The following is a 10,343-nucleotide window of genomic DNA, read 5'->3' as shown; positions in this document are numbered from 1 at the left end:
AGAAATCAAAGAAAATACAAAATGGGAGAGAAATTCTGAGTTACTATCACGACAAAGGGAAATAGATAAACTAGTCATTAATCTTTAGTAATCGGTTTTTTCTTTTCGGTCATTTTCAGTGTCTCTCTTCTCTCCAATTTCTCAAATACAGAAATAACCAGGTCAAACCCTGTGCAGGCTTTACAATTGGCTATTCCTCAGAAGAAAAGGGCAGTAAGTCTGCAGGTCTTATCTCTGATTTTGGCTGAATATTTTTTCTTTCATCTCCATCTAAATGAAAGCAGATGTATAGTGAGGTTGAACTTCACATTCACAGCTGAATTAAATAATAACTCAAGAGAAATAAGAAGGCCTCTCAATGTTTACTGACACTTGACGACTCTGTTAAATAATTAGTTAGGGCTTCATCATTTATGGTTAATAATAAGGACGATGATAATAATTAGTTATGCAGAAGTGACACATGAACCTTGAGGCATCGTGGGCCATCCTCCCTACTGAGATGTTAAAGAGCTTTCAGGATCTATCTAAATAAAGGCTAATTTAGTCTGAAGTAACTATGGGCAGTGGAGCAATTATATCAAAGGTATTTGCATCCTTGTATGTATTGTAGCTCTCAGACCTGGGACCCCTTGAGGTGTATGTATTTTTCAATCTTAATTGTAGAACACAAATTTAGCCCTTGTTTATATTCAGGAAGAGTCTGATTGAAGAATTCTTAATAACTACTGCGTGAAAACCAAGACTACATATGTATGTAATGGCTAGACAATTACGTTAATGGTTAAATAATGTTCTACCACACATTTTAATTATACATTTTATCGGCAGGTTGCTTTCAGAAGTGGCTTTCTCAAAACAAGGCTGAACCTGTTATCGTCACTTAGCAGAAAGGGGGGCGTATGGAGTAGACCTTGCTCAAGGTCAGAGAAGCAAAGTGGGAGATAGAATTCCCAGCCCTTGAGCTTGAGTTGTTTGCTTAGTTCTTCGTTGCTTCTGGTCTGTTGCCTAGAAACAGCGGTGCTTCCTTACCCAGTAGCATAATATCTGCAGAGCATGCTATATATCAGTGTGGAGTTTTTAAGTGGAACTCAAATTCTTGTTAAGTCAGTTCTTTGAATTCTGTATGTGGCAAAAAAAGAAAGAAAGAAAGAAAGAAAGCAAGAAAGCAGAAGTTCTTCTGAAAAAAACATAGTTTGTGGAGGTTGAATTCTGTCAAGGTTTGAAAAAAAGAATTCTTCTCCCAAGGACTTATATAGTGTCACTTTTCTTTTGGAGTTTCCTTTTCTTTTTATTTGTTATTTACCCTTTTAATTTATTTTTTTGTCTTTAAGAGGTAATATCAGTATATCACAGCCAAAAGGAATCTGTGGCTCCTAGGAGAGAACAGTAATGGAAGAACTTTGAAAGCAACAAGAATAATAGCTGATAATAATTGGCCATTTACTAGATGCCAACACTGTTTTCAATATTTAGCTTGTAAACGGTGGCATCAGAATTTGAGCTTAGGACTCTTGACACCGACGTGCAACCAGCAGGCTCCTGACATTACCTCAGGATAGTGCAGTGGCTATGACCATGAGCTCTGGGGTCAGCCTCAACATCCTGTCCTGGCTGTACTCTTTATTACTTTGGACATATAGTTCTAATGCTCTGGTCTTCTTCAATGAAAAAAAGGGAGGGTAATAGTATCCACCTTTAATACAATTGTTACAAGGTGTCGACTGACATAATGCATGTCAGGCACCTTGCACTATGCCTGGCACATAGTAGGTCCTCTGTGTTAGCTATCACCATTATTATCTATATTATTAATCAGGAAAGATACCTGCACGGGAGACAGAATCTACGTGCAAAATATGGCAGCCTTTCAGAATTGGAACGGATCTTTAAGTTCACTCTTCAACTTCATTAATTTCTAATGAAGAAACTGAAGTGGGAAGGGCTAAGTGATTCATCCAAGGTCCCCAAATTAGACAACGCCAAAGTCAGTAGTGGTCAATGTTCTCAAGATGTGTGAGCCTTCAAGAGTGGGAGGGTGTGTGTGTGTGTGTGTGCGCGAGCAGAGGTAGAGGAGGGACCGCAGAAATATAATGGGAGATTCAGACAGCTTTGAGAGCCAAGCAGGGAGGTGTGCACGTGCGTTTGTGTGGTGGTGGGAGCATGGGTTTCTGGAAAGCCAATTTGGTGTAGCACGGAAACTATGGAACAGTACAGGATTTGAGTATGCGGAGAGTCCTGTCTATGAATACAGCTGATGGACAATGAAAGATGCATGTAAGGCCCAGCCATGGAAACAGGATGTCAAGCACACCAGAAGGAGGGCCTCTCAGGTTGCCAGAGGAGGGGTCAGCAGGGAGGACGGGGAATACAGAACCCCTGCTACCCAAGGGACCGCACGACCATGCCTGCTATAGTCCAACTGCCACACAGCCCATTTACAGAGGCCTCTGCTCCCTCTGTAGCCCAGAGGGATCTATCTCTGGACCCTGCTGGCTGCTAGGTCAGCGGCTGGGTGCTCACTACTAATCACTGCAAAGAGCCTGGAACTTACTGCTATTAGCAACTGAATTTGCCAATCATAAATAACTTTATAATACCCAATGTCTGCCTATCTTGGACATTTTCCTAACTGCCTCTTATAGGATGTGACCTTGGGAAGGATATCTAAACACATGTAAAACAACTCAACACAATCTCCAAAATACTAAGGTTTTACTCCAAGATCTTCATTTACAGAATTTAATTCTAGCTCTAAGCTCTTTAAGAGAATAAATCAGCTCTAATCTGCGGCTCTTCATCCATTACCACGCTAACTTCTCCTTGCTGAGTACTGTCTGGGTTTTGTGCGGACAGGTGGGAGGCACCTCTCTTAGTGAGGACTGTGGGCCCTACAGGTGCTCACACAAAGCAGCATTACTGGTGGAGCTGGGTTGGAAAACCACAGAAGACCACAGCCGCACCTGGGACAGCTATCAGGAGAGTCAGCCTTGAGGGACAGGTTGAGGATGGACAGGCAATGACTACTGAGATGGGAGAGGAACACTGGTGAGGGGTGGGAGGCTTGCTGGGGTGAAGCTTGCAGGACCGATTGCAAACAGACACGATGTGTGTGTGGATATGTTACAAAAAAGGAAGCCATAGGTTTCTTTTACTTTCCACCTGATGGAAGCTAAAGTTTTTTTTTTTTTTTTAATACATTAAGACATTTCAGAGCCCTCCTTTTGAGAGTCTCTCCTGAAAATGACCTCTTTGGGCATATGGCTGTACTCCAGATTCTCCCCCAGGATTAAGCGTGGCTGCATATAACAGAAGACCCCAGTATGCAACCTAACAAACCAGAGGTTTGTTTCTCCCTCTTGTAAGGAAGTTCTGGAGGTAGGCAGTCTAAGGCTGAGATCAGGCAGTTGAAGCTCATATCACAGGGAGCCAGGCTCCATCAGTCCTTCTGTTCCACCATTTCAGCAAGCATCTTCCATACTCAGATGGCCTCGTGGTTCCAGATGGCATCTGGAACTTTAGTCACTAAATCTGAGTTCGTTGTGGAATCAAGGAGAAGGGGAAGCGTGGAGGGGTACACCTCTCAGCTGAGTCAGTCCCCTTTATGAAGGATCAAGGGAGCACCACTTCACCTCTGTTTACATCTCATTGTTCGCTCCTAGCAACAAGGAAGCCTGGGAAATGTAGTCTTTGAACTAGGCTACACTATAGTTCTATTAGTGAGGAAGAAGGGAAAATGGATACTATAAAGGCAACCCCGGTCTCTGCCACACCCCACCCCCACCCCATTACACTCTTTCATTCATGCCACTCGTTACTCTATATCAAAAGTCTCCTGACTTGTCTCTGATTCCCAGCTCTTTTCCTAGAATTTTTTTTTTAATGTGTTAGTGGCTAGGAGGGCTTAATCATCTGTCTGAGATGCTTAAAATGGATTCAGCAGTTTGCTGAACTAGACTTTCCTTGAACCCAGTTCTAAAATGGGTGGCTAGCTTGATTATACAGTTTACCATAGTGAACATCTGTTATTTGTGTCTGGGAACATCTCTTCCTTTGGGACCTATTTCTCATCCTGGCCCATGTGGTTCTGATGCGGCTACACATCAGAAGACCCTGTTACCATGCCAACCACAGGGTTGGCACACCACATCCAGCGGGGTCAATCAGACTCTCTTTTTCACAAATTCGAATCATTAACAAATGTGGTTGGAAGAGAACCTTCAGGAGACAGCCTATACATTCCTGAAGCTGAGGTTCCCGAAACTTACCATTCCTACTTTTTCCAAAGTTTGGTTGTTAAGAAGTTCTTTTGATTTTATGTTACTGAGTTTATTCCCAATTAGCCCTTTTTTTTTCTTACTTGAGTTAGTCGGAATTGATTGTTGTTATTTGCATCCAAATATCCCTGAAGCATACAAAAATTGACAGGAAAGAGAATGAAGGGGTGGGTTGCAGAATATAGGTCCTCAAGGAATGGGGATTATTAGAATTCGTTATTAAATCAATTTTAAGAGAATGAGAAATTCTGGGAGCGTAGGAATAGGATGGTTTCTAACATCATTGGATATTTTAGCTGTATCAGACTTTGAACTTCCTCAAGACATGGGACAAAACTCAGAATCTTTATGAGATTGTGATTGAAACCCATTATTGTGCAGTCATTACCAAGAGTTTAAAAATAACGTATAACAGAAGAGAAAATACGATAGTACATTACATATAGCTGGAGTAAGAAATATTTCACGTAATTTTTCATTCAATTGTATGTATGTGTGAACTTATTTGTGATAGAAAATTTATTTTACATGAATAATGTAGGTTATGGCCAAAAGTGCTTGAAAAACACTGAATACTTATAGCTTGCTTTTGGCTTGTGGATGTGGGGCTAAAATAGCTAAAAATGAAATTCACAGACTGACTCTGCAGGTTGCTAATTTAAGTACCAGTTTAATTTACAATCTGACCAGGTCTTTTACTAAACATTAGGGCTTTGACCAGGGACCTCGGTAACTGGAATGGGAAATATGGTGAGATTCAAAGCGTTTTCAGATCCTCCAAACTTTCTAAAGTCGGCATTTCCCTTAACAGATGAAGCCACATCTTCTATGTAGAAGAAAGACAATAATTTTCCACATGCCCTATCTCTTACTGATGCTCTAAAGATCTTAAGCACAGGATGGTTTAGGAGGATGAAGTGCAAAATTTAGACACTGTGTTTAGGAGAATCTAAAAGGATTTGTAAATTTATATCAATAAATACCTAGATGGATTTTTCTGAAACGGATTCTGAGGATGTTTCACCACGGATGCGAGTCTATTTACATGGGTGTACTTACTAGAAATTCAGCATAAAGTAGGCTAGGGTTAGCTAACCAGCTGTGGTTCTACTTGTTTTCTGGGTTAATTTATATAATCGTGGATTAAATGCTGGCCCTTACTAAATGACACAGAAAGACCGATAAGGGTCTTATAGGCAGGAACAGTAATTTCAAGAGTTTGTCTAACAGACGCTGAACTGGATCTATCACGTGTGCCTGGCCTGCCCCCTTATTCTATCTCCAGATAGGACTGAGAAGACTCTCCCTCTACCCTTGCCATGAAGACTGTGTTGATGAGAGAGGCATCACAATATTTAAAAAGAGCTTTACAACCTGTTCTTGAGAGATCAAAAATGCTGATGACAAATGCTGCAATTGAATCAGTTTCCTTGATCTCACTGTTGTTGAAAGAAGCTCAGAATGCCTGAGTTCAAATGACAGCTGAAGCCAAGTGGATACGGTCATTTCATTATGCAGCAGGGTAAGCACGGTGTGAAGAATTTAAGAGATTATCTGACATGTATACTTTTCTGGCTGTGCTGTTTAAATTACAGGCTCCTTAGAAATGAAATCAACAGGCAGTCCATAGATGAAAGGAAAATTTGGCTCAAGCTATTACTTTAGAAAATGAGACTTCTTACCCAAATACATAATACGAGTCAGTCAAAAAATCTAGAGCCTCTTGAATGAAGGTGTAGCTGAGTACCACTGATGAAAGGATGCGCTATATTACCGCATGCGTCTAACAAGTTCCTTCTGACATTCTCCCCAAATAATTGTGGCTATTTTATTGGGAAAACTATTATATGCTAAGATTAAATGAATTCTCAGTAATACAGAATGTCAGTTTAGTTTATTGATCAGAGTAATTGGCCAAACCCACTGAATAGTACCTAGAAAGCAAAATTCTATTTCTGGGGGAATTTCAGAGATTATGTCACAATCAGATATTTGAACATGAATGTCTAATGGTCCTTGATTGCATTCTGATATGTTTTCCAGCTTGGCAAATGCAAAACGTGGAATGATCCTGTATAATAGTGGTAAATTATAAATCTAATTAGGTGGTAATTTCCATTGTGGATGCACATCACACTGAATTTTATTACTGGAGCAAATTTATAAAGCTCTTGTACTTGATGGGCAGTTATTTAGCTGGTATATTTTTTATCTGTTTTAATAAATGGAGAACACCAGAAGTATCTTGCTTTCACCCGACAGGTCAGCAATATACATTTACCATCTTGCCGCAGGTATCAACTCTGACTCTGTGCTCCACCCTAATCCATGAAGATTGCAACCAAATTATCATTCTAAAGTATAAACCCCTAATGCTTGCACTGATGACATTAGGCTGACAGACTGTGGAGAATAGAAAGTAGCAGGTTCTTTAGTTACTCTCCTAAGGCACATGAATCAAAGATATTGTAAAATAACATATGAAGTTTCTGGAGTTCTAGCGCTCTGGGGAATATTAGGTTATTATCTTTTTCACTAGGAAACAGATGCTGCTTAATATTATGTCTCCTACCACCAAGAAAGAGGCATGGTTCAAAATGAGCCTCTTTGGATACTGTGTGTTCTATTTGGACCAGTTTACCAAGTGGACCCCCCCCCCCCCCAGCTGTCAACCTTGTATGAAGCCTAGAATAAGGTATGACTCTCCAGTGGACTTGCTTTTATTTTCCTCTTTGGGCTCAGAACATTCAATGATTTCTAGAGGATCTGTGGCGTATCAGAATGTAGACGAAGTTCATGACAAGTCCTTATGGGAGAATCACTACAAAACCCCCAGGGAATACTGAGCAATGTCATGCTCCCGTAAGCAAGTAACGATTCTCTTTTGAGAAACAGCTCTTGACTTGTTATTGGGCTCTGATCTAAATGCATGATCATGAACTGGATGCTATCTGACGACCTCCCTCCTGCGCACACAAAGTCAGGCTGCAGTCATGGGGTGTAAGAAGCAGCTATAGGAGTAGGCCTGGGCTGGCTCTGAAGACACACATAGGTTCCACGACCATGTGGTTCAGGCTCCCAGCCTGCCTACTCCGTCCACACATCTGTCCTTCCTTCAGCCCACACTTGTGCCCACGTGGAGAGCTCCCTGTGACTGAAGTTTTTAAAAAAGACCCAACTTGATCCCGTTCATAGATATTCCTTCTAGATGCCAGCCTCTGCCAGAAGTAGGTAACAAAAGCATTTCAATATGAGGGTAGTGAGGAAGGGAAACCCTCCCAGTGGGCAGGATTTTGAACAGTATATCTCTTTGTTCACTTTCCTAGAAGGGGAGGTTATCTGAAGTAATAAGGATTTACTCTGATTTCTGGATGTTGGTTCTGGCCAGATGATCAGGAGTTTGGAAAGAACAAGATTGGAAGATTTGGACAAGGAGGTCTGGAGAAGGCACCAGTCTTCTCAGAGTGGGTCCCAAGTGTGAGAATCTTTGTGTCTCATTTGGATGGTGGCAGAACTTGTCTGGAAGTTCTCTGAGCTTCTGTGGGTATAGGATGAAGAGAACCTCACTTGAGAGGGCCATAGGAGACATTCAACTTCAGGGAAGGGCATGGAAGTGGAGGCAATAATCATGAAGGCCTTGTGGATGGAAGGAGCTGCTCAAAGTCTGGGGAGGGAGGAAAAGAATGAGAGTTTGCACTGGCGGAGCATAGTACACAGCTAGTTGTTAAATACAACTAGGACTCCAGCTGGAGAGGGAACTCTGACATCTGCAGAAGGATCCAGACATGGACAGGACTGGTGGTCCAGGGCTTCAGGGCTTCAGGGAGGGACTCCCGTCTGGGGGTTGACACCATCAAATACCCTTTTTCTTCTTCTTTCTTTTGTTCTTCTTTTGTTCAGGATGGCATGCACGCCTGCCCCAAATCACTTGATTTCTCAGGTTCCCTAGCAATAACCATGTGATGTAAGTCTGAAAGTCCATTGGTAAGGCTTCTTGGAAAGCTATTATTTTCCTGTTAAAAAGAAAGACTCCACAGGCATGCACTGCTTGTCCATTGACTGGCTCCCTTTCTCCTGCCTGAACCCAGTTGTGTTGCCACCTTGCAACCATAGGATCAATGCTTCAAGCAAAGGATGGCGGAGAAAAAGTTAGGGGGAGCCTAGGTCTTTGATGATCTCCGCAATCTACCTACATCAGCTCTGGACTTCCCCCTCTGGACTTCTTGTTTAATGAGAACTTGTTTAAGGCACAACTGTTGAGTTTCTGGTACTTGCAGCTCAATGTAATCCTTACTGAAAAAGCTCTCTGGGTGAAGATGGACGCATGGATAGAGACTTGAAGGATTGGAATCTAGTCTCCAAAAGTTGAATTCGTTTTCTTTCTCAGTGTCTCATTGTTGGAGCCTGGACAAGATGAGAAGGTGATATTAGGGCAGAGAGGAAAGGACACTAATTCAATTGCCTGGTGAGGTATGGGCTTATTCTTATGCAATCAGTACAACAAATAATTAAACGGTAGCGAGGCCTCTTGGCAGTCAGCAGCCCCAAATCAGCCATATCTCCATGCTCCTGTATATTCTGGACTCTATCGACATGAGAATCCTGACCTGGGGAGATTTAAATCATGGAAAAGCAGAGGAGAAACAGTGGGCAGAACTACACATGCCCAGGATTACCAGTCAGTAAAGTCACCTTACCTCCTCGGGGGCAGAGTGGATAGGAGAAGCCTGTATTGTGCTCTGAAGCAAAGAGAAACATGATTCCTACTGCATTCACACTTAGACTAAAACTCTAGTTCTAAAACTCTGCCAAATCCTTTCTTATGACTTGGTCAACAGGTTAGAGACCTAGGCCCCTCAGGGTCCATATCGTATTCCATCCATGATGTTTACGAAAACGTATGTAAATCATCAAATATGCAGAGCCTGACACATAATAAATGTTCAATATGGTAAGAGAGCACCATTATTTTCTGTTGCTATTATTAGTAAATATGGGAGGCAGTTTAGTGTAGTAGAAAGACTATGACCCAGAGACTTGGGGTATAATCCCAGTTCCTCTCTCAGTAGCTAACCGACTTGGAGAAGCCATCTTCTCTAAGGGCCTTATTTTCTTCATCTGTGAGGGTTTGATAATCTATGTGCAGTGTACAATTCTAGGAGTCACCAGCACATAGAAGACAGTGTAAAATGTATTCCCTGGGGTTGTGCAGTGTGAAGGGCCTGTAGCTGAGAAGTTCCCTCCATGGCGGAGCCCAGTAAGCTTTGTGACTTGCTTGGCTTGGAGTCAATGCTATCTGATTGCCCTCCCCCCAGTCAAGGGGTAATCCATTAGTCAATGGGATGTGCTTGAAATCACTGATGAAATGCCCACCTGGGAATTAGCCAGCCCAGCTGTAATGAGCTTTAGGCTGGTGAGATTGTACTATTTTTCAGGTGGGAAGCAGCAAATATATATCTAAGAGGGAAGGAGAATGCTTACTCATGTTCTGAAGTTCTAATCTCTACGGGAGATAGCCAATCAGGCTAGCCGCTGGGCTCTTGAATTCTGAGCTTTCAAGACCCCTGGAGATAAGTTCTGACAGGCTACTGGAACATCAAAGGAGACTGAGTGGAAACAGGAGGGGCCAGCTGGTGCTGAGAAAAACTTGAGGCTCCTGTACACATACAGGGGAATAAACTATTGGGATGGTTGTCTATACATCATTCACCTCACCTTCCTCACCACCTTGCTTATTGTCTTCTTGTGGACATCTTCACTTCTTTCCTCTTTTGGCATTAGCCTGATGTTCGTCATGGATCAGAGTTCACTTAGATACAATATTTTAGGAGTGGTGTGTAGCGTAAAAGGGTAAAGAAGAGATCGATTCCCCAGTGTCATTTGGAAAATATACAATCCAGATAGCTCTTTAAAAAGTTAATGGTCTGGGCTTCCCTGGTGGCACAGTGGTTAAGAATCCACCTGCCAGTGCAGGGGACACGGGTTCGAGCCTTGGTCCAGGAAGAGCCCACATGCCGTGGAGCAACTACGCCCGTGCTCCACAACTACTGAAGCCCGTGCACCTAG

This window comes from Globicephala melas, chromosome 6 (genome assembly GCF_963455315.2).
Source record: "Globicephala melas chromosome 6, mGloMel1.2, whole genome shotgun sequence".
NCBI lineage: Eukaryota > Metazoa > Chordata > Mammalia > Artiodactyla > Delphinidae > Globicephala > Globicephala melas.
This window is presented reverse-complemented; position numbering follows the sequence as displayed.